Below are 27,987 nucleotides of genomic sequence, written 5' to 3' on the forward strand. Positions count from 1 at the left end.
ATGGCTTTTAAAAAACAATTTTATTAAGATATAATTTACATATCAAATTATATATTTTCAACAATGAATAATATCTGAATGAATGAATAAAGAGCTCTGTAAACAACTCTCTCAGTAACTACTCAATTGCAGATAAAGAGGGAAATGGTGCCTTCATCTCCTCCTCCCAAGTACAATGACTGGAGATGCCCTTGTACATATTCAAACTCTGTGGTGGCATACAACATGGGTGAGTTTCAAGCCTAGAATGATGAGTTTAAAAATGAAAAGAATAGAGATTCAGCACTCAAGGAACTCATTTGGAAGCTGTCCTTCATCAAGCCTTCTTGAGATGAGAAGAAATCATCTCTGCTTTTTTTCTGGTCAAGTCTATATACAGCAGATATATACAGCAGTTATTTCTTTCTCTAACTCCAGCAGCTAAATTTCAGACCTAATCATTAATTTTCTCCATTGGCTATGCCTTTTTCTTGATATCTGGTCTTAACAATAGAGCTACAAGAGACAAAGGCAGTCACACATGGTTGAATTCTCCATCATCAAACTAATTTTATTTTAGAGTTTGCAAAAGAGAGGCATTTATCACGTGGAACAGTTGAAAAGTTACAAAATAAAATCTTACCAGATTTGGCAATCTGTAAGTCACTTATTTTTTTTTCTTTTTTTGGAGGCGGAGTCTCACTCTGTCGCTCAGGCTGGAGCGCAGTGGCGTGATCTCGGCTCACTGCAACCTCCGCCTACCAATTGAACCAATTTGGTTCAAACAATTCTCCTGCCTCAGCCTCCCAATTCTCCTGCCTCAGCCTCCCAGCCTCCCAAGTAGCTGGGATTACAGGCGCCCGTCACCACACCCAGCTAATTTTTGTATTTTTAGTAGAGACGAAGTTTCACCATGTTGGCCAGGCTGGTCTTGAACTCCTAACCTCAGCCTCAGCCTCGCCTCAGCCTCCCAAAGTGCTGGGATTACAGGCATGAGCCACCATGCCCAGCTTTAAGTCACTTCCAATAATAATTATTCCTCATTATGTAGCTTAAATGTTTACTTCTCCTTAACAACTTTCCTAACCCTGTTTACCTCACTCCCTGACTCAGGCATATTTACATTAAATTACTTATGACGTTACATGAAAAGTGCCTATTTACTTACCTCTCTTCCCCGTTAGACAATCTGCTCCTTGAGGATATGCTCTGTCTCTCACTTGACTTTGTATCTTGGCCCTTAGGTCAGTACCTAGAATAAAATAGATACTCAACACATGCTTGTTGAATAAATAAATGAATACAAGACACAACTAATATAGGAATAATAACTAACATGTTAAGTAAACAGGTCATGTCCACAAAAATTTCAAGGGAAAGATTTTAGAAGCAAATATGATTTGACATCTCTGAAACTGACTTTCTTTCTCTTGTAATTTGTGCTTGCAATTTAAATTTGTACCTGGACTTTTAAAAGACATTTCTGTGATAAGTCATGATGACTATGGCATTTGCCATCATTTAACAGATTAGAAATACAAGGCTTGTCCCTTAAAGGAAATCATTTTTGAACTGTGGCTTCTTCATAGTAAAAAAATATTCTACTAAAATCTTTAGAAATGTAAAAGAAAATATTTAGTCTAGTAACGCTTTCTCTCATTATTCATGATGTGCTACATAATCAACTCTATTCATTTCTCTCTCAGAATCTTGTCACTGATTAGAAAAGAGAGAGGTTGAGGCCAGGCACAGTGGCTCACACCTGTAATCCCAGCACTTTGGGAGGTGGAAGTGAGAGGACTGCTTGAGCCCAGGAGTTTGAGACCAGCCTGGGCAACATAGTGAGATTCCATCTCTATTAAAAAGATTTTTTTTAAAGAGGAGTTGGAATGTATGACTGGGAACCTGTTTAACTTACTATGAGGTTAATATTGGATACTTAGTTCTGATAATTCGCTGGTCTCAGTTATTACATCTCACTTTTCCTCACAGCAGTGCCATTCCTAAGTTATGTTTTGCTTTAGAGTCTGGGGAAAAATATACTTCTGATCATCTAGCAAACCTTTATCCACTGTCACCATGTCAATGTAAAACCAGTGTTAGCAGCAGGGCTGAGAAGCTGGGTTTTTAATAGTAGCGGTAGTGGTGGGGCCAATAGATACGGCCCGAAAGTAGGATTATTTTCCTTTCTGGAAAGAACTTAACCCCATCCTTTCACTTCCCAAAAGGTTTACATTTAAAAGTGAGATGCTGGTTTTTGTCCCAGAATACTAAGCCAACCACTTCCCACTCAATTTCCCAGCAGATAATTCTGTATTACCAGCATGTTCTGTGGAGGAAATTCAGTTTCTGGGTAGAAAGGGAAGTCCTCTAGGGAAATGGGGAGGAAAGAAGTGAGATAAGAAAAATTTTTCTTTTTTTTCTTTTTTCTTTTTTTTATTAAATAGGGACAGGGACTCACTATGTTGCCCAGACTGGTCTCAACCTCCTAGGCTCATGGGATCCTCCTTCCTTGGTGTCCTAAAGTCCTGGGATTACAGGCATGAGCCACCATGCCCTGCCAAGTTTGTTTGTTTGTTTGTTTGTGACAGAGCCTCACTCTGTCGCCCAGGCTGGAGTACAGTGGCACGATCTTAGCTCACTGCAACTTCCACCTCCCAGGTTCAAGCTATTCTCCTGCCTCAGCCTCCAGAGTAGCTGGAATTACATGTGCAAGCCACCATGCCAAGCTAATTTTTGTATTTTTAGTAGAGATGGGGTTTCACTATGTTGGCCAGGCTGGTCTCAAACTCCCGACCTCAAGTGATCCACCTGCCTTGCCTTCCAGAGTACTGGGATTACAGGCATGAGCCACCGCACCTGGGCCAAGTTTTTTTTTTTTTTTTTTTAAGGAAGTGTTGATGGAAGAAACAAATGAAGTTGTAAATATTGGCAAGTAAAAAAGAAAGCAACAGGCAAGGTGCAGTGGCTCACACCTATAATCCCAGCCCTTCGGTAGGCCAAGAAGGGTGGATCACTTGAGCTCAGGAGTGTGAAACCAGCCTGGGCAACATGGCAAAACTCTATCTCTACCAAAAATACAAAAATTAGCCGGGTGTGGTGGCTCATGCCTGTAGTCCCAGCTACTTGTGGGGCTAAGGCAGGAGGATCGCTTGAACCCAGGAGGTCAAGGCTGCAGTGAGCTATGACCATGCCACAGCACTCCAGCCTAGGTGACAAAGTGAGACCCTGAGGTCCTGTCTCAAAAAAAAAAGAAGAAGAAGAAGAAGGCAACAAAGAGAAGGAGAAGAAATTAGACGATAGGTATTATGTTACATAAACTGTTTAAAGATAAAGGAAAGACTTGTTTTTTCAGTTCTCCCCACCATTAGAAGATGTATAACGTAGGGATTCCATAGCAATGGTATCTAGCTCAGGTGCCATCTTAGGTTTAAATTCTCACTCTGTTGGGAGGCCAAGGCAGGCAGTTCAGTTGACAGGAGTTTGAGACCAGCCTGGCCAACATGGTGAAACCCCGTCTCTACTAAAAATACAAAAACTGGCGAGGCGTAGTGGTGCATGGCTATAATCCCAGCTCCTAGAGAGGCTGAGGCACGAAAATCACTTGAACCCGGGAGGCACAGGTTGCAGTGAGCCGAGATCATGCTATTACCCTCCAGCCTGGGTGACATAGAGACATGGTCTCAAAAAAATAATAATAATAAATAAATAAATAAATCCTCACTCAGCCACTTGCTAGGCTTCTCAGAGCCTCAGTTTCTTCATTCGTAAATGAGGTGATAATAGTAGTTTCTATGTTGAAGTGTTTTTTGGTTTTGTTTTTTTGTTTTTGTTTTTGTTTTTGTTTGAAATGGAGTCTCGCTCTGTTGCCCAGGCTGGAATGCAGTGGCGCGATCTCAGCTCACTGCAACCTCCGCCTCCCAAGTTCAAGAGATTCTCCTGCCTCAGCCTCTTGAGAGCTGGGACTATAGGCATGTGCCACCACGCCTGGCCAGTTTTTGTATTTTTAGTAGAGACGGGTTGCTCTTATATTAAGTTAGTAATTATAAGAAGTTATTACTTCTTATAATTATAGAATTATAGTAAGTTAATTAACTCTCATAGTAAGTTAGTAGAGACCAGTAGACACTGGTGTTTTTATTTTTTTTTTATTGTTTTTATTTATTTTATTTATTTTGTATTTATTTATTTATTTATTTATTTTTGGGATGGAGTCTCCCTCTGTCTTCCAGGCTGGAGTGCATGTTGGCCAGGCTGGTCTTGAACTCCTGACCTCAGGTGATCCACCCACCTCGGCCTCCCAAAGTGCTGGGATTACAGGCGTCAGCCACTGTGCCCGGCCTGAAGTGTTGTTTTAAAGATTAAATGAGATAATTTACATGATGATATTTGCATAGTATTCAACAAATATTGGCCATTATTATTGTTTTTAGGTATTCTGCCATGTGGTCCTTAAACATTGATAGTCCCCTTTTTATTTCATTTCCTTGGAAGTGAAAAGATTGTAAAGGAAGAGGCACAAATCCATGAACTGAAGTTTCTCGAGAGTAAGGACCGTATCCAATTTATTACTGTATTTCCACTACCTAGCATAGTGCTTAGCAGACAGTAAATATTTGTTAAGGAAATAGAAGAACCACTAATATAAAACATAACTTTGATTATAAGTGTTATGGTTGAATTGTGTCCCGTCAAATTCCCATGTTGAAGTTCTTGCCCCCAGTACTTCAGAATGTGACCTTGTTTGGAAATAGGGTTATTGATATAATTAAGGTAAGGTCATGCTAGAATGGGATGGGCCCCTAATCTAATATGACTGGTGTTTTTATTTATTTTATTTATTTTGTATTTATTTATTTATTTATTTTTGGGATGGAGTCTCCCTCTGTCGTCCAGGCTGGAGTGCAGTGGCATTATATCTCAGCTCACCACAACCTCCACCTCACAGGTTCAAGCGATTCTCCTGCCTCAGCCTCCTAAGTAGCTGGGATTACAGGCATGTGCTGCCACACCTGGCTAATTTTGTGTTTTTAGTAGAGACAGGGTTTCGCCATGTTGGTCAGGCTGGTCTCGAACTCCCGACCTCAGGTGATCCACCCGCCTCGGCCTCCCAAAATGTTGGGATTACAGGTGTGAGCCACCGCCCCTGGCCTGCTGTTTTTATTAAAAGGGGAAATTTGGGGACAAACATGCACACTAGGGAGAACGCCACGTGAAGATGGAGGCAGAAGGTAATGCATTTGCAAGCCAAGAAATGGGAAAGATTGTCAACAAAGCACAAGGAGCTAAGGGAGAGGCATGAAGCAAATTCTTTCTCACAGCTCTCAGAAGAAACAAACCCTGTCAATACCTTGATCTTGAACTTCTAGCCTCCAGAACTATGAGACAAACTATTTCTGTCGTTTAAGCCACCCAGTTTGTGATACTTTGTTACGGCAACCCTACCAAACTAAGACAACAAGTCAGTACTATCATCATCTTCATATGATGTGATTTTGACTGGTTTAAATCTAGTCTGAAAGAGAAGATTTTGTCTGTATTATTTTATGTAAGCAGGCATTATTCAAACCAAACAAAAGCAAGCACAAAGCGAAAATGCTCTTTGGTTAGGCACAATTCTAAAAAGATATCTAAGTAAGGTTTTTGGGGACCAGCATCATATTACTAAGTTCTGTGCCAGGAACATGCTTAATTCCTGACATATGCTAAATTGGTTGATACAGTAAGCAGACTGAGAACAACAGCAGAACAGTTTTCATTGTTTAATTTTACTCAAGTCAAAATTCTGTAACCACCTTTAATACTATTACAAAAACATTGTAAAAGGTTTACAGGGCAGCTAACACAAGTAAACAAAGCTTCTGATTATGGCAGTATTTCCTTTTAATTCTTAAGAATAACAGACTATAAATGTAACAATAAACTATAAAGGGCCGGGCATGGTGGTTCACACCTGTAATCCCAGCACTTTGGGAGGCCGAGGTGGGTGGATCACCTGAGGTCAGGAGTTCGAGATCAGCTTGGCCAACATGGTGAAACCCCATCTCTACTAAAAATACAAAAATTAGTCGGGCATGGTGGCGGGTGCCTGTAGTCCAACTGCTCGGGAGGCTGAGGCAGGAGAATCACTTGAACCCAGGAGGCAGAGGTTTCAGTGAGCCGAGATGGAGCCACTGCACTCCAGCCTGGATGACAGAGCCAGACTCCGTCTCAAAAAAAAAAAAAAAAAACTATAAAGAACAGTCCAACTTCTTTGACTTAATCCTTTTGTTGCATTGAATCGCATTTGAATTAAGCAGATGCTTGGGTAGAGCATTATATAGATTTGACATTGATATGAAATTAGAAAAGTTAAAGTATTTTCATGAATATTCTAACTTCAAGGGGCATAATGCCAAAGAGTGCCCAGCAAGTGGTTATCTATAGAAGACAGTCAATAGGTACTGAATGAATGCATGAAAAAAAAAATGAATGGATTAAGAGAGCAGATTACTTTAGAAAAAATTGTGTTACCTAGGAGTAATTAACAGGAATTTTTGTGGAGTAATAATTGTCCTGGAATCATGTTTGTTATTTCCATCCTTTTTAGGGAAAACTAGAGGACTCAAAGAGACAGCCAGTCAGAAAGAACATAAGAAACTTAAGAGAGTATCTGGTTAGAGATGCATTATTAAATTCAGCACTAATTCTATAGAGTCTATCATTGAAAAATCATCAAACTGTTAATGCTAGAAAGGTAGAATATTCCAGCCCAATGCAGCCGATAGACTGCTGAAACAAACACGGTAACACAATGTGGCTTCCTTAATATCTAAGAGACCTGCAGAGCTAGTTAGACAACAAGTTTCTGAGATTTAAAACAAGTCTTACCATGAACAGAAACTCATAATGAAATGATGGATTTCCGTGTTGTAGAACTCTTTAGCATCAGAAAAAGATTCAAAGTTTCTGAGAAGATTCACTTTGCAAATATTTTAGCACGATTACTCATTATATTAGCATTCTTGTCTATCATAGAAAAAAAATGTGTTATTTAAAACCCAGAATGACTACAGCTGCTTCATTCTTCTAAGGTGGAGTGGCTGAATTCTATCAATGGGAAAATTCCTCTCTACGTTTCTTTCCATTTGCAGAGGCAGGTAGAAGAAGAAGAAAACAGAAATTGAAATTTCAAAGTTTGGTTGTTTGTTTGTTTGTTTGTTTTGAGACAGAGTCTCACTGTGTCATCCAGGCTGGAGTGCCGTGGCGCAATCTCAGTTCACCGCAGCCTCTGCCTCCCATGTTCAAGCAATTCTCGTGCCTCGATCTCCCGAGTAGCTGGGATTACAGGCGTGCGCCACCACACCTGGCTAATTTTTGTATTTTTAATAGACATGAGGTTTCACGATGTTGGTCAAGCTGGTCTCAAGCTCCTGGCCTCAAATGATCTGCCTACCTTGGCCTTCCAAAGTGCTGGGATTACAGGCGTTAGCCACTGTGCCGGGTCTAAATTTCAGTTTCTGCCAATAATTCTGTGCCCCAGAAAAGTAAGACCCAAAGTAGATGGCCTCTAATTTAGCAGAGCATGTGATGAGTTTGTTTGTTTGTTTGTTTTTGAGACGGAGTCTCGCTCTGTCACCCAGGCTGGAGTGCAGTGGCGCGATCTCGGCTCCACCTGCAGGGTTCACGCCATTCTCCTGCGTCAGCCTCCCGAGTAGCTGGGACTACAGGCGCCCACCACCACGCTGGGCTAATTTTTTGAATTTTTTAGTAGAGACGGGTTTCACCGTGTTAGCCAGGATGGTCTCAATCTTCTGACCTCGTGATCCGCCTGCCTCGGCCTCCCAAAGTTCTGGGATTACAGGTGTGAGCCACCGCGCCCGGCTCATGTGATGAGTTTTGATATGCAAAAGTAAACCAGAGTCCCTAAGTAGGTGGAAAACTAAATTAATTAGAAAATTAAGCTGTGGGAATTGTGATGAAGTGCTTTTTCCTGAAGATATTAGCCTGGAGAATGAAACCAGAGATTGCTGACCATGGAAGGTGACCAGTAAAAAATTCCAGTAGATGGAATTGCTGAGGATGTCAAAAACAAGAATATCTAATGATTCATTTTAAGATGTTTCACCAGAGTAATATAAAATCTATTCCCTCAGTCTGAATCTTCAATAAAATTTAACACACAAAAAGTTTAGTGTGTATTATGGGAGTGGATTTTTTTTAAATAAATTGAGATAAAGAAGTCATGTTCCACAGCTGGATCTGCACAGTGTTCAAGAGTTCTGTATCAGGAAGTTGGATTTGGAGAAAGTCATTCTGAGGAAATTCAAAGAAATATCGAGAGGATATTAGATCTTCTGCCAACTGTGAGATGAGGGTTAACTCAGTTTTTGGTATGTTCAAGGGCAGAATCTATCAATTAAGATGACTTTGGTTGCAAGTAACAGAAAACCTTAATTCAACTTGACTTAAATAATAAGAGAGTTTAATATCTACATAACAGGAAGTATGGAGGAAGGGCAGGAAATATGGAGGAAGGGTTGATTGACATCAAGGAGGCAGATTCTTTCAATATGTTCCTCTGACATTTCCAGCTGAGAGCAAAGTGGCTATAGCTGTGCCTCTCAATACATCCACATAGAACATCCAGAGGAAGGAAAGAGGCCATTTATTAACACCTCCTTTTGAAAAATGTGGAAACCTTTTCAAGAAGCAACTCAACAGAGTTTCTTACACATCTAATTGGCCAGAGCTATATCACATGCCTGCCATTAAACCATTCTTTTGGCAAGAGGGATTGCTCCTATTCTGAAACACCTTAATTGTCTTAGACCAATCAGGATTTACTTCTTAGTGTCACCTTTACCTGAGTCACAAGGGGGATAAGTCGATACCTAACAAAATCAGGGTTTTAGGTATGTAGTGTGACCTCCACTGATATTTGAGTCTCAAGGAAAACAATACATTGCAGAATGATTGTGTTAATATATATGTGAAATATTGTGTATTTATCTTAGAGGAGTTTGGGAAACCATTTATGTAAACTACTTGGATTGGACAACTTGAAATAATATTAAGGCTACTTTGATTAGTAGTTATATAGTCATAAATAATGGTTTCAGTGGTTTTTTCAACAGAAAACTTCTTTCTTTATATGAAAATAAGAGAAACAGAGCCTCAAAGTTGATTTTTCCCTAGTATAAAGGAGTTAGAACACATTTAAAATGTGTTCAGTTTAAGGTATCACATTTTATGAAAACTGACAAAACCAGAATGTGTCACAGAAATCATATACTATGAGGATTAGAAAAATAAGCTGGAAATGTTTAACTTGGGAAAAAAGTGTTTGAAAGAATATAACAGAATCTTCATTTGTTTGAAGAGTTGGTGTGTGAAATAGAATATAGACTTATTCTGAGTAGTTCCAAAGGTTAGAAGAAGAACAAATGTCTGGAGATTACAGTGAGATATTCTTCAGTTCAAAATAACATAGACCTATCTAAAATAATTAAAGCTGCCCCTGAGCTTTCTCATAACATATTGATTTCCCCATTGGAAATTTCCAAGAAGACCGTATATGACCATCTAGCAGCAATGTTGTTGAGAGATTCTTGCTTTGGGTGGGAAACCAGACCAGGTCAAAGTGACTTTGTAACCATGGTCTACAACCTACTATGAGGTAGGTTGTGGTTAACCTATGAGCTGTGATGGTTAATTTTATGTGTCATCTTGGCTGAGCCATAAAGTGCCCAAATAGTTGGTTAATTATTATTCTGGGTGTGTCTGTGAGGTTGGTGCTGGATGACATTAACATTTGAATCAGAAGATTGAATAAAGCAAGTTGTCCTATCTACTATGGGTAGCCCTTGTCCAAACAGTTGAAGGCCTGAATAGAACAGAAGACTGACCCTCCCTCAAGTAAGAGGGAACTCCTGTCTGACTGCTTTGAACTGGGACATTAATCTTTCCTCTTCCAGTCTTGAATTGAAACACTGGCTGTCTTGGGGTCTTGAGCCAGCTGTTTTTCAGACTGGAACTTACACCATCAGCTCTCCTGGTTCTCAGGCTCTCAGGCTCAGACAAACTATACATTGGCTCTCCTGGGTCTCCAGCTCATTGCCTGCAGATCTCGGGAATTCTCAGCCTCAATTATTGCGTGAGCCAATCTTTTTTTCTCTCTCTCTCTGTTGGTTCTGTTTCTCTGCAGAACCCTATGACATGGGCTGAGAACTTCTCCCAAAGCAAGTTCTTTCTTCAGTTCTTTTAGGTAAACCGAGTATGTTCTCTAGATTATCGTTTTTACTTTCTGCTGGGCTTTGAGAATGACTAGAATTATGGTTCTACTTCAATTTTTATTGTTTCATTCATCATCAGAGTTCTTTGTTTTGTTTTGTTTTGTTTTGTTTTGTTTAGAAACACAGAGTTCTTTTTACTAGAAAATTGAAACAGGTAAGCTACAAGGTCTTTTGCCCTACCCCCAAGAATCATGGTAAGCAATTTTTTTTTTAGAAATTCTCTCCAGAAAACCACTTCAAAAGTCTCCTACAACTTTAAAATCTCATTATTACATTTACTTATTGCTTCCAATTGTTTTTCTTCCTTTGTGACTTCTAGCTGTATTTTTCGTGCTCAAAAAAAATAAAAAAGCTTAAGCACAAAGAGTCAGAAGTAGAATAGAAGGAACAGAGTTACAGATTGTATTTTTAAACAACAATAAAATGGTTATTTTTAATAACCATTTCAAAAATACAGAGACATTTTGGATTTTGACTTCAAGTTTCATTTAATAAAATTTAGCAAATAGAAGAATGCTAGTGTATTAAACACCTACGTGTAGTTAAATTTTTAGTTTAACATTGAGAAACCTCATGTACATTCAAAAGGAACAGATAATTCCAATCTCATTCTCTTTGACAGTGATAGTTTGTGGCTCATAGCAAGAACAAAGGAGAAAATGAAACTATTATTCTGTGCTGTATAAATCTACTCCACCCTGATGACTTCTGCTGAGCATGGAGGTGGAACCGGGTGAATGGTGGTACACAGATAACATTCCAGTTGCTATATTTGTGCACACACAAAAGGGTGTGCCCACAATTCTCTATCTAGGTTTAAGGGCAAATTAGAAGATTCCAGACTTAATACCAAAAAAGTACTAAAAAAAAATCAAAATCCAAGATAGCATTATGCAGTACTTATGAGATGCCATACAGAATGAACTATTGAATAAGTTAAAATCCAAATTTCATCAAATTGTATAACTGCAGAATATAATCATTTTGTAAACTGTATTGAGCTTTAAAAATATATACTTTCTTGTTTCAGGGTGATTTGCATAGAGTTGCCTACTGTCATTATTTTGAGTCTTTCAGGAGAAAAATAAAATTTTTATTCCTTTCTAAAATGTTGGTCTTTATACCAGTGCAAATTGACTCTAGTGGTTTGCTTGCTATCAACAATTACGTGACATATCCAAGTTCTTCTCAGCCTCATACTCTATGAAAATGTCAAGTATTCGCTACATCATGGGCTATACTGTCTTCAGTGCTTTTCTGTTATCTTCTTCATCTCCAAATTATGAGGTTTACTTAATGTCATAATTTTTCCCTTCTTTGGGATTGTCAGGATCCTCTCCTTTGTTCACTGTGGTCGATAGAATAATGTCTGTTGACCTCCCCAATGTTGTCTATGTCCTACTCCCTGGAACCTGAGACTATGTTAGATTATATAGGAAAGGAATGAATGTTGGAAATGGAATTAAGGTTGATAATCAGCTGGCTTTAAAATAGGAAGTTATCCTGGATTATCCTATAATCACAAGAACCCTTAAAAGCGGAAGAGGGAATTGGAGAACCAGAGAAACTGCAGCATGGGAAGGGCTTGGCCTGGTATTGCTGGATTTGAAAGTGAAGGAAGGAGGCCATGAGCCAAGGAAATCAGGCAGCCTCTAGGCTACACCCTGCTCACACTGATCTGAGCCCAGTAAGATCCATGTTGGACTTTTGAATTCAATAAAGAACTCTAAGATAATACACTTTTTGTTGTTTTAAGCCATTAAGTTTGTGGTAATTGATCACAGCAGCAATAGAAAACTAATATATTTGGGTTTTGTTGTTATTGTTTGTTTGTTTTTTAAGATGTAGTCTCGCCCTGTTTCCCAGGCTGGAGTGCAATGGCACAATCTTGGCTCACTGCCACCTCTGCCTCCCGGGTTCAAGCAATTCTCCTGCCTCAGCCTCCTGAGTAGCTGGGACTACAGGCGTGTGCCACCATGCCTGGCTAATTTTTGTATTTTTAGTAGAGACGGGGTTTTACCATGTTCACCAGGCTGGTCCCAAACTCCTGACCTCATGTGATCCACCTGCCTTGGCCTCCCAAAGTGTTGGGATTACAGGAGTGAGCCAGGGCACCTGGCCGTAATATATTTGTTTTGTTTTTGGCCTTTCCTCTGCACTGATTCCTTTTCTGTTGAAATCCTTAATAGCCTTCAGGCCAAATCCAAGGATCATAGAACATGTTCACCATCCCTTGACTCCTTTATTTCTGTCAAAAAAAGTAATTAAGGAAACTACTGAATAACCCTGAAATCAACAAAGGTGCCATTGTTATAAAGGTATAAAGGTATGCAACTTTTAAAAATTGACTTAGAAACAAGGACATAAGGGAAATGCCATTTGCCTATAGTTCTAAAGCCTTTCAATAATTTATTTAACGCCTATAAAATATTCAGCACAGCACCCTAGGGAAGTTAAAAATTGGGACAATACACATGGCAAAGTTCTTGGGAATACACAGAAGGCACCTGTGTTGATCAAGTGACTGCTGACAAGAGAAGACGTAGGGATTGAGAGAGACAGGAAGTGAAGAGCAGATGGAGTAGGAGATAGAGAAAGTTTAAGGGATGATTTCTGGGAAAGAAGAAAAAGAAAAGGGTAGAAAACAAAGAGAGGAAGAGAATGTGGCAAAGATAAGATCTCTCAGGAGATCTGCTCTCTTGACCATAATAAGCACCCAACAAGTATTTACAGAATGACTGATTTGAGGGACTCTGATTTCTTCCAAGAGGAAAGACAGGAAATAAGCTAGTTCTATTCAACATACATTTTAGACATGATTACAGTCTAAACAAAATTTTACATTTTCTAGGATTTCATTCTATATTACAGAAGTTTATTAATTATGTATGAATTCTCAGTAACTACTGATAAGGGATCCACCAATGCTTTCCTTCAGAAAGCATTCAGATATGGAGTGTAAACAAACGCTTTTAATTACTCTTTCACTTATTACATAAAAGACTTTGGGCTTCTAACTGAAGAAGTTATATAATTAAAACAACCAATACTCATTCTGAGTATTACTTGATTGTCAGAAATACTGAGTCAGGTTTCATTTTATACCAAAGTCAAGCCTGACATCAGCTTAATGATTAAGTCAGATTTAAAAATCCTTCCCATCACTGCAGAACATAAAGACAATTTCAGTCCAACATGTCAGAAATCTCACTTTCAGAAAAGTTGTCACCTTTTCTTTGCACTCCAGCCCGCCAGCCCCTTTAATGTGCTATCCAAGAAAGCAGTGAGGAAGAATCACAGGATAATTGTGCTGTAGACGGGAAGAATAACCAGGCCAGAGATCAGGAGGACTGGAGGCCCCCAGGGGAAGAGATGCAGGAAAAGGGAGACCCCACAGATAATATGATGAAATATTTGGAAAGCATTAGGAACATCTGGATAGAAAATTAGATAAGTGAAACAATAAGGCAGATACCAAAGCCAAACAAAAATCTTTAAAAGGAAATGCAGTCATACTTCTCTATTAAGCTGTGCAGTGAATCATATTTACATCACCATCATGTGGGAACACTGGTTATTATTTTATCAGAAAATGATGATGTTATCGAATTGGGAGAATGGGGAAAGTTGTGGGGACAGTGATAACAGAGCCAAATCTCTGTCTATCCAATTGTCTATCAAAACAGGAACTCAACGGATTGGAGCCTACTGGGCTTGAGAGCTCCGCTGAGGAGTCCGGAGGTTGAGACGCAACTACGGCCGCGTCCCCTCCCGGTCCCCGGCCACATGGCGAGCGGGGCGACACCGAAGCAGCCCACGGAGCTCGAGGCGACGCTGCTGAGCCTGGTTCCCCAAAGCGGCCGCGCCACTCCCCGCTTCCCCGCCCGGCTCCGGGCCCCAGGCCCTGGGACGCCGAGCCACCGCCGCCGTTTCAGACGCAAACCCCACCGCGACCCTGCAGCAGCCTGCCCCGCCTGGCCGCCAGAGGCACCTTCCAACTCCGAAACACATTTTTCAACACATAATAGAATCATTATCAGAGGTGGACACATTTAGAAGTTGTTCTTAATCAGAGGGCAGCTTGTGCTTAGGAAAGCCAGCCTCAGTCCTCAGCACCCAGCACCCAGTGCTGCAGGTTTCTCCTGGGTGAAGATGGACCAGCCCACCTTGGCCCTCCGGCAAGCTACAACAATATGTACACGTCTCTCAAACTATGAAGAGAAGATTTGGGAGGAGTATGAGCAAATCCTCAATACCAAACTAGCAGAGCAATACGAGTCATTTGTGAAATTCACACATGATCAGATTATGCGACCATGTGGGACAAGCCCAACAAACTATGTGTCTTGAAGCTTTTTGTTGCAGATCTCGGTACCAGGTTTGACCTCAAGGCATGGTTGCTATACATTTTTTGCAACTGTTTGATATCACATTTCAGCTCCAACTTTGCATCCTGAGAACATTCCAACGTTTCTGCAGGTCCATTTTATACGACTTGAAAGACCTTAAAACTTTCTGGTTGCCACAGGTATATCTTTCTTTTCTGTTCATCCAGTAAATAGTCATACCCTACTGTGACAGATTTTTCCAAACAAAAATACCTGGAGCAGCAGCGTAGCAAAATATGCCTTCAGTGGCACTCAACAAATGGAGTTTCCCCAAGCACAGTTCTGTAAGAAGTGTGTGTGAGAGTGTGTATGTGTCTGTACATGTACTTTAGATTATGGTTTGTATTGTGCAAATTTTTTTTATCTTGGGGATTCTGGCTGTGGATTTGATGCAGAAAATTACGGTTAAAAACTTATGGTCTACAGAAGATACTTAATGCTTTGTGACTATATAAATTGTAACAGTGGATTGTTTTATGTGTAGGTATTATTGTTAAATATGGGGACTGTTCACCAGGCACAAAATAGGAATCATAAATTAGGATGCATGCTGGGTATGGTGGCTCATGCCTGTAATCCCAGCACTTTGGGAGGAGGCCGAGCTGGGCGGATCACTTGAGGAGAGTTCGTGATCAGCCTGGCCAACGTGGAGAAACCCTGTCCCTACTAAAAATACAAAAATTAGGTGGACGTGGTGGCGAGCACCTGTAATCCCAGCTTCTCGGGAGGCTGAGGCAGGAGAATCACTTGAACCAGGGAGGCAGAGGTTGCAGTGAGCCCAGATTGTGCCACTGCACTCTAGCCTCGGTGACAGAGTAAGATTCCATCTCAAAGAAAAAAAAAAAAAAAGTGAAGATGGCCACTGGCTGTGGTTATGACAATACAGTGAAAGTCTGTTGTCTTAGATATACAAATACATAGTGAGAAATTAGAACAAACTGGAGACTGGCCTTTGACACATGGACTCTGCCTAGCTGTGTTAGAAAAATATTTAACTCCAAGCCTTAAAATTCCCAAATGGAGTTGGTGCTTACCTCATTCACACAATCCAAGAGTTCACTGGGTCCTGAACCTCTAAAGGGAAAAGGTCTCCCCTGGAGCAGGAGCATCAGAGTTTGCTCGGGGACATAAGGTAGGTGAGTGCTGGGCCGAGGCAGGCTCCCCTGGCACTGCTAATTGCAGGAGCACTTTACCTTTGTATCAGTTATTAAAAACAAAATTTGAATCCTTTGGTCAGGTTCCCCCAAATTATTTTGAGGTAGCCATGTTTAAGTGCTTGAGCTTTTGTGTTGGCAAACCCCTGCCCAAGGTTGCTAATAGGGTATTCTGCCCCTTGTTTCCACAGCTGAGGCACAGAAAGTAGCCTCTTTTGTGAGGAGTTGGGAGTTAAGTATACATTTATTTTTTTACCATGATTTGTTCAGGACCACATTTTACAAGATACCTTGTTTCCTTTATTATTGTTTCTGGAAAGTCCTATTCATATTATTTTATTTGAATATAGAATATAGTTTTTTTAAATGAGGGCTTATTTTGAAACATTCTGAGCTTAATTCAAATTTATGCCAATACCTTCCCAAATAAGGTAATAGTCAAAGACAGATGTTCTGATCAAATGGCTTAGAGATAGTCCTGGAATATTCATATTCAAAGATTCCTTATTAATGAATGTCTTTAACTTAAATCTACCCAATAATTGCAACATGGTTCTTTGTACATTTTCATTATATGGTGTTAACAAGCTTTACTGCAAACAAATAAATTACTTAAGTTATTTGTTTACCTTGTCTTCTTAAAAAAACAGAAAGTCAGCATATGATGTCTAAAATTGATAAAATAGGCTGGGTGCCACCGTGCATGCCTGCAGTCCCAGCGCTGTGGGAGGCCAAGGCAGGTGGATTGCTTGAACCCAGGAGTTTGAGACCAACCTGGGCAACATGGCTAAACTTCCTCTCTACAAAAAGTACAAAAAATTAGCCAGATGTGGCGGTGTGTGCCCGTAGTTCCAGGTACTTGGAAGGCTAGGATGGGAGGACTGCTTGAGTCCAGATGTGGAGGTTGCAGTGAGCCAAGATCACACCACTGTGCTCCATCCTGGGCAACGGAGTGAGACCGTCTCAAAAATAAAATAAAACTGGTAAAATAAGAAATGACCATGTAAGCCTATTATTGAGAACGATGAAGATAAATACTAGAAGAAACAGATACAAAAGCTAAAAATACTTGCCTTGGAGAGAGGGATTTTTCAATATTATTTGATTTTTTAATTTATGTGTGTCAATTTGATAATAATTATTTATTACAATAGGCTGAACAATGAATACCCTCACCTAAAGATGTTTATGTCCTAAGCCCCAGAGCCTGTGAATATATTACTTTAAAGGCAAAAGGATTTGGCACATGTGATTAAGTTACGGATTTTGAGATGAGGAAATTCTCCTGGATCATTTGGTAAACCCAGTGTAATCACAAGAGACCTTCTATGAGGGAGGCAGGACAGTCAGAGTTGGAAAGGAGATATGATGATGGAAGCAGAAGACGGAGTGATGAGACTGCCGGCTTTGGAGATGGAAGAGGGTCACAAGTCGAGGACTGAGCAGCCTCTAGAAGCTGGAAGAAGCAAAGAATAGTATTCTCCCCTACAGCAGTCGTTCCCAACCTTTTTGGCATCAGGAACTGGTTTTTTGGAAGAAAATTTTTCCATGGACAGGTGGCTAGCGGGGATAGTTTTCGGATGAAACTGTTCCACCTTAGATCATCAGGCATTAGTTAGATTCTCACAAGGAGTACACAACTTAGATCCCTCGCATGCCCAGTTCACGATAGGGTTTTGCTCCTATGAGAATCTAATGCCACTGCTAAAGTGATGGAAGGTGGAGCTCAGGTGGTAATACTGGCTAGCCTGCTGCTCACCTCCTGCTGTACCACCTGGTTGCTAACAAGCCATAGACTTGTACAAGTTCCTGGCCCAGGGGCTGGGGACCCCTGCCCTAGAGCCTTCAGAAGGAACACAGTCCTGCCAATCCATTTTAGACTTTGGCCTCTAGAGCTGTAAAATAAAACTTTTTTTGTTAGTTTTAAACCACTAAATTTGCATTAATTTGCTATAGCAGCAATAGGTGACATAAATTTACTTAGAAAATAAAACCACCAGTTGTAGAATGTTAAATAAGAAAAATAAAACATGGTAAGACATGAATTATAGAAAACATGCCATCTGCTGACAGAGTAATTCAAAATGAAGGAATAATCTAAATCAGAAAGGGATGACAATTTCAATATATTTATCATGGTTTTGTGAATACTCACTATGCATTAGGACAAAGTTTTGTAACTTAAAGCTAGTCTTCTATGAGTCAATGCATAGCTACATTCTAATGTTATTTACCACATGTACTTTTTCTTATTCCCACCTCCCTTTTTTTCTTTCCCATTCCTCAGTGTATCATCTCTCTTCCTGTCACCGATACTCGGTTGGGGTAGCCACCTGGCTCGCATTACAATGATTCTGTCATATCCTGGAATTGTCTCTGTATCAGTCAGAGCTCTCCAGACACAGATACATAGATATATCTATAGCTGTCTAGATTTATTTTAATGAATTGGTTCACATAATTGTGGAGACTGGCAAATCCAAAATCCATAGATCCACAGGGCAGGCTGGAAGCTCTGCAGGAGTTGACACTGCAGTCTTGAGGCAGAGTTTCTTCTTCTCCAGGAAACCTCCGTTTTTGCTTATGAGGCCTTCAACTGATGGGATGAGGTTGACCTACACTATTGTGGGTATTCTCCTTTACTTAAAGTGAACTGATTGCAGGTGTTAACCACATATACAAAATGCCTTCACGTCCATACTTAGAGTTTGATTAAATAGCTGGTTACCACAGCCCATCCAAGTTGATGCATAAAATTAACCATCACAGGTCCCTTGAGGGGTGGGTGGCAGGCACCATGGTTATGCCCCATGACTCTGTCTCCTGGCTCATAGATCACTAGTCTAATAGTGGACACATGACTCCCACCAAACCATTCAGAGTCCCAACCCAGGATTTACTAAAGAAACTGGAAAAACAAAACCGAAAGACATCTAGCCCTCTCTAGTGTCGTGGCAGCCATGAGGTATGAGGATTGGGAGATATCAGTGGCCATATGGACAGTCACTCATTCTGAAATGGAGGAGACTGAAGCAAACCTACAAAACAGAGACAAAATTTGGAGGAAGAGTCCTGGTTCCAGTTATTACTGAGGCCCAGATATACTCCCGCATTTTCAGTTGTTGAATTTTTTCAGTTTATGATCTGCTGTCTTATGATTCCCCTCCCCACCCCCTTTTGATTAACAGACAGTGTCTTGCTCCATTGCCCAGGCTGGAGTGCTGTGGTGCAATCATAGCTCACTGTAACCTTAAACTCCTGAGCTCAACCAGTCCCTCATGCCTCAGCCTCCTGAGTAGCTGGGAGTACAGCTGCGGGCCCTCATGCTCGGCTAATTTTTTTTTTTTTTTTAAATAAATGAGGCCAGGTACTGTGGCTCACACCTGTAATCCCATCACTTTAGGAGGCCAAGGTGGGAGGATCACTTGAGGTCAGGAGTTCGAGATCAGCCTGGCCAACATGATGACACCCCATCTCCACTAAAAATATGAAAATTACCTGGGCATGGTGGCATGCGCCTGTGATCCCAGCTACTCAGGAGGCTGAGGCAGGAGAATTGTTTGAACCCAGGAGGCGGAGGTTGCAGTGAGCCCAGATCGCACCACTGCACTCCAGCCTGGGTGACAGAGTGAGACTCCATCTCAAAAACAAAAACAAAACAGCATTGTGCTAAGTTGCCTAGGCTGGTCTCAAATTCCTGGCCTCAAGCAATCCTCCCACCTCAGCCTCCCAAAGTGCTGGGATTATAGGCATGAGCCGCCACACTGGTCTTTCATTCCCTTTTTAAATTTGAAGGGATATTTTTCTCATCATCCCTTAGCTAGACTGAGCTGGTTTTATGTCATCTGCAAGCAAAAGAGTCTCAGCTAAGAGGGTATGATATCATTGGGTTATATACAAATGTTTATGTTTCCCTTTCCATTCAGATATATGGTTTGATTATCCACTTTGAATAGGCATGACATGTGGCTTGCTTTGTCAATGAATTATGAGTGCAAGTATGTCACTTTAACAGCCAGTGCAAGATTTGCCATGTTCTATGTACCTGGCAGTCACCTGCAGTGACTGTGAAAACACATGTCATTTGGTGCCTCCAACAGGTAGGTTCTTAGGTAACAGCGAAAAGGAGAGAATCCTAGCAAACTGTACATGTAGCATGAGCAAGCAATAAGCTTTTGTGATGGTAAGCCACTGAGATTTTGAAGTTTTCTGCTACTGCAATATAACCTAGCTTATCTTGATTAACACACAGGGCACTTTCCTTCATAATATTTTCCCATGATTCATCTTAAAAGAATCAATATTGAGCCAATATGGGGGTGATAACAGTACACGAAACAGAGTTCTTGCCCTCCTAATAAGAAAGACAAACAAGCCATTCCAGATCATCCTAAGATTAATGGAAGTATTAAAGTAGTTTAGGCAGAGAAGTTGTATTTGCCTCCCAGATCATGATGGCTGCACAGTGAAGACTGTGTTTAGAGCAGGAAAAGTCTGAACCCATTAAATCTATACTACAATAATAGTAAGGAGGTAATAATGGCTTGGATTAGGGACGTGGTGATAGAAGCAGAGTGAAATGAATGATTTTGAGATATAATGAGGAGGAAGATTTAGCATATCCTGGTAAATGAGTGGATGTGTAAGTAGAGAGAAAATTCAAAGCAAACATTTAGATTTCTGGCTTTGATCATTTGGCTATCATCAGTCAGTTTGGACATGCCTAGTTCGAGCTGGGTACCTACAAAACACTCAAAGAGATATCAGATAGGGAATTAAATATATAGGTTTCAAGCTTAGGAGTGAGCTCACAGCTAGAAGTCACCAATATACAGAAAGTAAAGCCATGGGTGTATAAAACCATGGGTGTAGATGAGATCATCCAAAAAGAATGTGGAGACTAGACTACATTGATAAGAGCCTTACAATTCCTTGGAGTGGCAGTATTTAAGCAAAGACAGAGCATGCAAAGGACAATGAAACAGTTAGGCATGGTATCACAGAAGCCAAGAGAAAAGATTGTTTCAGAAAGGAAAAAATGGTCAATAGCTTCAAATACTATTGAAACATTAACAACTAAGATATATCTCATAATAGGAATGATGTTGGTAAGTTTATCAAGAGTAGTTTCACAGCAGTATTGGGGGTAAAAGTCTAATATATGGTTGAGAGTAACTTGGAGGTGAGGAATTGGTGATAAGCAAGCATAGACAATTTTCTCAAAAATTCTCCTTAGGGGAAAGGATAATTTGAGCAGAAGCTAGAAGGAGGATATGCATGAAGAAGACACTTTAACAAATGAGAATGCTAATGGCAAGAAACCAGTAAAGAGTGAGAGGCTGAAGACACAACAGAAAGAGAATAATTGATAGACCAAGGTCCCAACTAAACAGGAGTAGCCAAGACCTAGAATACACATTGAATGATGGCCTCTATTGTAAAAAGAATGGAGGAAGGAATGAGTATAGTTCAAAACTTGTTAATTTGATTATAAGTAGTAACTAACACACACTCATGTTATTAATTGAATTCTTATAATAAAGTATATAAGTGTAGAAATATAGAGTAATATAAATATCCTGTTTACTATTACTATTTTCTCTGACTCTCAAGACTCAAACTACCTAGATTCATGGGACCTAGCCAGCCATTTCTTGTTTTGGTAAGTGCCTTATACAATGCCTGAAATACTGCAAATATTTCACAAGTGGTAATTTAACCCCATTTCCTTGGCTGACTCTGGATTCAAATAGTTAGGGGCTTCATCACTGATGATATCTGATTCTTTTTCTAGCTTCTCCATTAGTCTGATCTACTCTACCTGCCAGATACCTCCTGAGGTTATAAATATCTTCTGTTCTGGTCTATCACTACTTCTACCTTTTTCCAGGATAAATCAATTCATTTATAATACAATAATTGTTTTTGTTTTGTTTTTTTTTTTTTTGAGACGGAGTCTCGCTTTGTTGCCCAGGCTGGAAAGCAGTGGCGCGATCACGGCTCACTGCGAGCTCCGCCTCCCGGGTTCACGCCATTCTCCTGCCTCAGCCTCCCAAGTAGTTGGGACTACAGGAGCACGCCACCATGCCCGGCTAATTTTTTGTATTTTTAGTAGGGACGGGGGTTTCACCGTGTTAGCCAGGATGGTCTTGATCCCCTGACCTCGTGATCCGTCTGCCTTGGCCTCCCAAAGTGCTGGGATTACAGGAGCCACTAGAAATTGATGCTGGGTATAGGGTAATCCCTCAAAAATAATAAAACTTATAAAACTGAATAAAAACAAAAATGGATGTCAATTTTCATAGTGACAGGGACTGACCAAAGGCATATTTTCACAGCCTTTGTCCAAATGTATCAAAGAGCATTTTAAAGTATTAAATTGGGTTCTTCACTTACTAGTAATGAAAATGCATAATTTTATTTATAATTAACAAGTGTAAAAAGTTGTTCAAGACTGAAAAACTGAAAAACTTGCAGAGAAATAAGGGAATAAAATAGAGCCACGTATATCTATTACCTCGTTAAGGGGAAATATTTCATCTGGAAGATCAATCCAAACAATAACTTCTAAAAACTAAATGCTTAATTACATACCAATAAGAATCAATTTTGGAGCTAGTTCAGTGATAGGAAGACAATGTAAAATACCTTATCTTATATGCTAAATTAGATAATATAAAAATACTACACAGCTATACATCCACAATTTTATAAGTATATCATTAACATTTTCTTAATATATCAGAAAAGATGAAAAGAAACAATATAGAAATATTTTCAGCTATACAAATTCAGGGCTTCCATGACAAATAAAGACTAAAGATTCCACCTTTATTTACATACATTTTTTTCTTCATAGAAAAAGTCGATATCCAATAAAATGTTACCTAATGTAACCCCAGGCAAAGTGAATGCCATGACTGGACAATGGAGACTTATTCGTTGAACCGTTACACCTAATTACCATGTGCCAGATACTGTTCTAAGCACTCTATGGATGTTAGCTCATTTAATCTTAAAACCATGTCATAGAATATGGTAAAAAATAAAAATGAAAAAACTAAAATTGCTACTTTTCTCCCCACCTCTTCATCCTACCCCATCATATATTGTCAGTAAATGGACAGCAGGAGTCCAATGAAAATATATTTAACTTGGACTCAAAAGATTTGAGTTAGTTTCTGGCTCTATTTAGGGTTCTGTGTGACCTTGAACAAGTTATTGAAACCAGAACTTCCCAAACCTGACTGATCATTGGAATTCAAGGGAGAGTGTTATTACAGTCACAGATGCCTTGGACTTCACCCAGTATTTTCTAATCCTAAATCTAAATATTTTCTGTTTAGAGTGGGACTTGAGAATCTGAATTGCCTTTGAAACTACACAAGTGATTGTGATAAGCAGTCACATTTGGGAACCACTGATAGAGTAGTCTTATCCTCTAATCCCTTGACAGAAAAGTATAGAAATATGTGGTCCACAAGGGTCGTCGGCATGAAGGGGAGAATTATGAAGACCCAAACTCTCATAACCCCACTCTTTACACATTCTCATTAAAGCTGTGTTTAGATATTCTAGATGACCCTTTTGTTGTGGGTCATCCGGACTATCTAAGCCCAACAAACATATCCAGAGGCATATCATACAGGTGACTGTCATCTGCATCACCTACTTAAGCCTATCTCTCCAAGGCATGACGTCATTAAAAATGAAGTGGGAAATTGAGGCAATGGTTCCACCAATTTAAAGTACAAACCCAAATAAACTATCTTCACATGAATGTGCTGAAAATGTGTACGACCTCCTAAAAAAGTTTCGGAGGTGATTGTATCAGCTTTTTTCCCGCTAATTCAACTAAACATCACAATATACATTTTACTCATCCCCACAATATTTTCTGAGTACTTATTTTGGGCACCATGAAGGATACAAAAATGAATAAAACAAAGTACCTGTCTTCAAGCTGGTAAAGATACAGCCATAAACATAAGAATTGTAGTTTTCAGTTTTAAAAACGTTAAGTTTGGCTGAATTTTGGAGATGCTGCAGGCAATCAATAATAAGCCAGAAATGTCCATATTATAAATACATTCTGGACTGTCATATCAAGCTGGTGACCCTGGTATAAAGTACTAAAAGAAACAATATATTTGAGAATCTCAAAATGTGTGTTTGGGTATGTTACTTGACAACTGTAGTGAATTTTTAAGTCTTTAAAAACTAGTCTCAGAGCACTAGTCTTTCAGCACTCTGAGCCTATTTCTTTCAACAATTTGTATCTCACAAAATTGTGAAAACAAAATGAAATAGTACAAATGTCAAGGTGTCACGGAATTTTTTTTTTCTTTTTTGAGACAGGGTTTCATTTTGTTGCCCAGGCTGCAGCACAGTGTAATGATCACAGGCACTGTAGCCTCGACCTCCTGGGTTCAAGGGATCCACCTCAGCCTACTGAGTAACTGGGACCACAGGTGAATGCCACTATGCCTGCCTAGTGTTTTTTTTTTTAATTTTTTTTTTAATAGAGATGAGGGCTCCCTATGCTGTCCAAGCTAGTCTTTAACTCCTGTATTCAAGCGATCCACATGCCTCGGCCTCCCAAAGTGCTGGGATTACAGGTGTGAGCCACCACACCCAGTCATGGTGTCATGAATCTTATAGATAATGCTCATAACTCTAATAAATAATAAAACATGACTTTGAGTTGATTTTTCACCAGTGGTGACAAATGGCTATTAACCAATTACTTTCTTATCTGGCCCTAAAACACAAAGAAGCCTTGTTTGTCATTGCTGTTCCCAGATGTATAGTTAATATACATTATATGATAATTTTATAAATTGGTATATAAGCAAGTGTATAAAAATAAATATGCACATTATGTAGTCATGAATATATTTAAATGTTTACATTATGCATACACCTCTCTAAAGGAAATACTGAAGTCACCAATTTAATGGAAAAAATTCTCATCTACTTTAGGGATAGACATTGGACAAAACTTCACAAGTCTATATATTTCATTACATGTTTGTGATTAAACAGTGATGAGAATGACAGAGTTTCACAGGAATGTTCAACTTAATTGTGTCAAACATGTAACTGTCTATAAATTCTATAGGGACTGCATTATTCTATGGGGACATGAATAATGTTTTTAATACAAAATTCCAGTTAACTGACTGGAGTAGACTAATCATTAATTCTAAAACATGCTTCTGGCAAATCCCTATCTACCCTGTATTTTCCCCCAAACCATATATTAGCTATGAGTAGCATGAATATAAAAGTTGTGGTTACCAAAACTTCTTTTTACTTCCCTCTTTCATTAACTATATTTGTTAATACACAAGGTTTGATCATAAATAGTAAAGTCAATTCACAAGTTAAGAAAAAAGATCTAAGTGTATTTCAAAACAGGATCCTTCATGTTCTTTGAGTAATCCAGGCAGCAAAGTCAGGAATGCTCATGAGTGCTACTGGATATTAGTGCTAATTACTAATAATATGTACTTACAATTATGCCCTTTCATCCAAGTACCTCAAAGAGCTTTCATAGCATTAATTTGTTATTTCCTATAATATCTTTGAGAGGCGGCTGATAGAAAGTTATTATTATCTCTATTTTACAGTCAGAGAAACTAGGGCATAGAGAGGTTAAGTAACATTGCTAGGGTCATACGGTGAACAACTGACAAAAAAGGGACTCAAGCTAATTATTCTCATTTCCTGTTCAGTATATTATCCATTATATGGTTGTTCAATACACCTAAATGCTTTTTTATCCTAGACAAATTGAGAATACTGTATTTAAATAATCTAAGACGTAAGTGAACGCGTTTCTCTTTTTTTCTGTGTTCAAAAATGCTGCTCTACAGGGATATAGAGTTAAAAACTAATAATTAGTCTTTGGTTTGCAGCTGTAGCTATTATTTATAGGGCTTTTACTATTTGTGGTTTTCTAAAGCTCTGCTCAAAATGAAGTATTCTATTTCTCACTGCTTTATGCTAGGTTAGCATAGCTGTGAGCCACCAAAAAGCAGCTGAGACAGGCTGACTAATGAATTTGAGGTTGTCTTTCATTGCGTTCCTATTGCTCACTCTTCTTGAAGTCATCCTCCTTCTAGCTCTCCATTCAGCAGATATTTGTGGAACCCACCATCCTCAATCCTCAGCCTATGGCCAGCTTAACTGTTGTCAATGATTAAATTTAAAATATTTTTATTGGAATGGACCAATTCCTACAGAATAAAAAAGAAAAAAATTAAAATATTAAAATATAAACATAGCTAATATTTCATTTTATGAGTTAATGATGCTATACTATTAATAGTTACCACTGTTACATCCAGTTTCTGCTAAACCTGACCTTTAGGGTCCTTAGAAGACCATTAAACATTAGAATATTGGTCTACGGATGGACACATATCACCATATTGGGTTTTTTAATGCAGTATTTCAGTAATTTTCCCAAGTAAAGGCAGGGAGAAAGGAGAAGTGGTTTTGCAACTGTGCTCAATGACGTAAGACTGCAGTCAGCTTGGATATGGTAATGTAAACCTGTGGTGTTTCCAACTTCAGCCCAGCTCCTCCCTAGAGCTCTAGACCCATATAGCAACCACCATTAGACAGCACCACTCTTACTTCACTCACCAACTCCAAAACTGAACTCATTTTTTTTCTGCAAAAATGTCCCCTCCCAGGACTCATCCTAACTCTTCCTTATCTTATTTAGTAAAATACACCCTTATCCTGCCCCTCCCTCAAAGCAAAACAAGGCATCATCATTGCCTCTTCCATTCTCCTATCTGGCAGCTGCCCCTAGCAACCAATTACCAGTTGATATGGCCTCTTGAATATTTTAGGAATCCATCTCCTTTGGATGCTCACTACCATTCACACAGGGTCCTTAAGTTTTCTCTTATTGGCTTCTCCAATGGCCCCCTTGTGGGCTCTCTGCTTATCCTTCTCTGCCCCCCCACCTCCACCCCCCAAGTAATCTGTTCTCTACCAACAGAAGAATAGCTTAAATTGTAATCTGTCCACTCATTGCCTCACCAAGGCATAGACGATTCGTGATTTGGCTCCTGTTTTCTTCTCCAGCCTCATCTTTTTCAGCAACCTAAGTTTGAACTTCAAGACCTGTAATTATTACTCATTCTTCTCAACACATTATTTGTCCCCGTGCTGCATCTCCTTTCTGTTCGGATCCGGATTTGCCATCCCACCCCTATTTTTGTAGTAGAAAATGCCTATTTATCTTTAAAACTCTAACCTACAGTTAGTAAAGCTATCCATTCTTTACGCTGTACATCTTGATAAACCATACTTCCAATAGCAATGATTTGCTTTCATGTATGTCTGCCCACTAGACTGGACATTCCTTGAATGGCTCATACCAGGAATATAGTTGGTACTCAATTTGTGGGGAGCAAAGAGAGATAAGCGAATAAATGTCAAGACATAAGAATCTGTAACTGCTAACTTAAATTTACGGATTTAGTGAAACTACTTCTCACAAGCTACCAAATCACAGTGCCATGGGGCCGCAAGATGATCTCAGTGCCACACCGACACCTGCAGAGTCGCAGGGGGGTCCGACACCCCTCAGAAAGAACTCGCAGACCGTCCGAGAAAGCGAATTCTCCAGGGGGTCAGCAGTTAGATGAGGCCCAGGGCAGCCACGAGACCCTCCAGCCAGGGTAGGCGGCTGACCCGCCTCCTGGGATTTGGCCCGTGACAAGCCACGTCGCCAGCTCCGCTCTGAATACCCCCGGCCACGCCACACGAGCGGCCTCAACCCTGAGACGCCCAGGGAACATGAGCTGACCCTCTAGAAGCAAGATGGCGGCCTCCGCTCTCCCCTCCTTCCCCCAAGAACCCCCTCCTGGTCCCCAAAAGAAAGACAAGGACATCGCGGCAACGACGCCGAGATCCGGGAACCTCCGCGAGGCCCGCGGCCACTCCCGAGCCCCCGGGAGATGACTTCACCTCGCGGAGCTCAGAGAGCCGGGGGTGGGGCCGTCGGAAAGACAGCGCGGACAGCCCTCAGCTTGCAGGGGGCGGAGGCCGGGCAGCCTGCGCCCTCCGAGCCATTGTTCTGCGGCCCAGGCCCATGATCACCCTCCTCTCAGCCCACGGACAGGAAGTCGCTCCCCAGCTGCCCCGCCCCGCTCCCCAGCGCCCCGGAAG

At 40.1% G+C, this 27,987-nt stretch overlaps 1 long non-coding RNA gene and 1 pseudogene across 1 annotated transcript; one reads left to right on the forward strand and one right to left on the reverse strand.

The window, feature by feature from the left end:
- Positions 1-38: 38 nt before the first annotated feature.
- On the reverse strand, positions 39-27,968 carry LOC117980932 (uncharacterized). Its single transcript, XR_004672429.3, has 3 exons — positions 27,787-27,968; positions 1,148-1,231; positions 39-242 (listed from the first exon to the last, which is right to left on the reverse strand). It is a non-coding gene; the product is annotated as an uncharacterized LOC117980932 (long non-coding RNA).
- LOC117980929 (akirin-1-like) lies at positions 14,040-14,812 on the forward strand (annotated as a pseudogene).
- Positions 27,969-27,987: the final 19 nt, after the last annotated feature.

This window comes from Pan paniscus, chromosome 6, assembly GCF_029289425.2.
Source record: "Pan paniscus chromosome 6, NHGRI_mPanPan1-v2.0_pri, whole genome shotgun sequence".
Lineage (NCBI taxonomy): Eukaryota > Metazoa > Chordata > Mammalia > Primates > Hominidae > Pan > Pan paniscus.